Source organism: Limulus polyphemus, unplaced genomic scaffold (genome assembly GCF_000517525.1).
Source record: "Limulus polyphemus unplaced genomic scaffold, Limulus_polyphemus-2.1.2 Scaffold570, whole genome shotgun sequence".
Lineage (NCBI taxonomy): Eukaryota > Metazoa > Arthropoda > Merostomata > Xiphosura > Limulidae > Limulus > Limulus polyphemus.
Window position 1 is genome coordinate 245,622 of NW_013666180.1, and position 3,207 is coordinate 248,828.

Consider the following 3,207-nt stretch of genomic DNA (forward strand, 5'->3'; position numbering starts at 1 on the left):
ATTTGTTCAAACAGTTGAGGTGACATACGATGACTATTTGAAGCACTATCCTGTTGAGAATTGTTTTCGTTACGTTCGTCGGGAGATCGAGGTTTCTGTGGTTCTTTAGGCAGATGTTTTGTTTCTAAAGGCTGTCGTTTCTGCGCAACAAGTTGAATTGCTTGGGCGTAACTCAGTTTTGACTGTACTCTAATAGTTTGAACCCCCTTTGCCTCCTGAAATTTTTGACAGCCCTTGTATGCTGCCGAACGTTCACCCCCACATAAACAACATACTGGAGTCTGCTTAGTAGAGTCCTCTGCATTATGATTTTCGCCACAAGTGGCACATCGAACATTACTGCAGCACACGTTTGGAGTATGTCCGTAACGTTGGCACTTAAAGCACAGCGTTGGGTGGGGATAAAGTCCCGTACAGGAAACGACAAAAAGCCGAGATGTACTCCCTTAGGTAGGGTCGTAGATGAGAAATGAAGAATAACGGAACTTGTAGGTTCTTTAAGTTTCAGTTTTTTTGTTGTATCGCGTCATTCTTATTGCCTTAGTAACACCCTCTATGGATGTACAGTCCTCCTCAGTAATGTCGAGGTGGACACCATGAATGATGCCCCTAACAGAAGGTGAGGCACGTCTTAAATTTGGGAACGTATTTTATATCCACAAATGTTTTTTTGCACGCGACAATAATCTCGACTGTGAATAAGTAGAAACTATTTTAATATGATCTGTTTGCAATTGAATTTTTTCAGTAGGCCCAATAATATCGTCAAGGGCTCTACTCAAGAGCATGGGATTTACTTGGGCTATATTGATGTCCGGCGAAATAATGAAAACTATTTGTTTCCTGTCCGTAGTTGACTTTTGGTGTCCGATTGATTCGACACTTGAACCGGAATCAGATTGTACTCGTTTACTAGCACAATCGCTATCGAAATCCATGTCTTGCGACACACCATCAGTACAAGAAGTAACCGATCCTTTCACACATCAGCGAGGGTCGTCCACATCCTTCACCCCTCTCTCAGTATGACTACTAACACGTTCGCTGTTTCGTGGTATATTTCCGATACACGCTTTCTCCAACAAACACTGCAATACCAACATGTTTAATCAAGCGAATTGGATCAGTCTTGGATGCTATAGAGATTGCTACTATGAACCGAAATGAACACCTTACTCTGGTATTCCTCAATTCCTTCCACCAGGGATTCTTCGAGGATTGTCAGCTCTTCGGGGCTGATTCAGGATCAGAGTATAATAAACTTTACACATTATATAGGCTACACTAACGTGACGTTTAGGCTATTCGTTTAACTATTATACGTGATGTACGTTTTGGGGGGAGCGGTTAATGAAAGTGTCCCAAAACGCGATATTAATTTCTTGACGACCTAATAGATAACATACTCGGTTGAATTCTGGTATTTATCTACTTAGGTAGTTTTCTCTGATAAGAAGTTAATCTATTTCTATATATATATAAGGCCGAAATATGTTTGTTTGCACCCTAACATCTCCAAGCCTATTGAGCCAATCTCATCCAAACTTTGTATGTAAACACTGTGAACTATAGAAAATGTCCTAAGGGGTTCAAAATTGAACTCAATCCTATTTCTATTTTGTAAAGCCTGTTGGTTAATTATTCACAGCCTATTAAGTCAATCTCAAACAATCTTGGTAGGTTGACGCTTTAGGTAATGTTGAATATTCTAAAGAGATTAAAAGTCAAAAAATTAAAGTTGCTGGATTGTTTTTCAAACAATCATGCTTTTCTCGTGGTCAATGAAATGTAGTGTTCAAGGGTGGGATCACCTCAAAATCTTTATTTGTTGGTAGATGGAAAGCAAACTGCAAATGTCATTTGCGAGGAATCTTTGTAATAATTCTAAAATTTTGTGATAAAGTTTATGTTCAAGTTATTACTTTGAAATATATGATTGCTGTTAAACTTACATTGTTTTAATTAAGTTTAAACATTCCCCATCAGTTGACGGGTATTTCAGCTTGTATTAACTATGAAGGAAATGTTGCTTTTCATGGCAATTAAAAATTTGTGCCTAGTTATTCGTGAACACATTATAAAGCCTATACTGAAAGCATGTGAATTTATTTACCTTTTCATACCACAATGTCTTGATTCTAAATACTGATAGGCATGCAGATTGTGCAGTTCATGAATAGAGCACAACTGCCTTTATCCAAATATAATTTATTCAGTTTTGTAAGGTTTTGTGAAAGCGTATTAAGCTGATTCTGATTGGTCAGAAATTGTTATTTATATACAAAATATCTAAACAAAGAAATATATAGATGTTATTGTGCGGGACTGATATATCGCGGAGGTTGTTTTATTTTTGAGTGAATTATTGGAACGGTAATATGGGAACCCCCGCATATTTTTTCCATGGTTTATAGCGAATCTGAGGAACAACCATAGGCAACGTTAAAAAAGTATGAAATCCGCCGATTAGCAGAAAATTCTTATCCATAAGGTGCATTTTTTTCACTCCCAAGATAATTTTTATTTTGTTTTTAAACTGTCTTCAGTATAGTAATCATTATTAATATTGGTTTTGTACTAAATAACTACTGTTCTAGACTTATAAACTACAGATTAATATGTTTTCTAGTTAGGTCATCATTACCCAATTGGAATATCGTATTTGTTTTAATCAGAAAATAGATATAATAGCTTTAATTTCTTCTTTTTTTCGTTTTCAAATGACACACTGTAACTATGTTGTTGTTAGTTGCTTAGTTAATGTTAACTTTAAATTTGTCATTTGAGTCATGTGATTGAAAGTAGTCCAAACATGGTTTATAATTAGGGGAGACCGGGGCTAGTTGTTACAGGGGCAAGTTGATACAGTGCCTCTAGCTCTTCTTGAGATTAATAGACGACGATAGTTCATGGACCATCGAATACGTGTTGCGCAAGCTTTGTTTTAATGGTGGCATGAATAAGGTCAGTCACGAAATAAAAAAGGTATGTACATTTTCTGTTTTTGCATACCTAAACTAAAAAAAATGTCTAGGAAATATCTATTTACTCTTTATATACTGTGTTTTGATACTGTTCTTATTAGTTGTAGACTTCGATAGTTAATACCTCTTAATATACGATAACATTGAGTTATGTTGTTTGACGATGAATTAGTATGGAGACATTGTTATGTCGACATGGGGTTATGGGGCATGTTGTTACAGC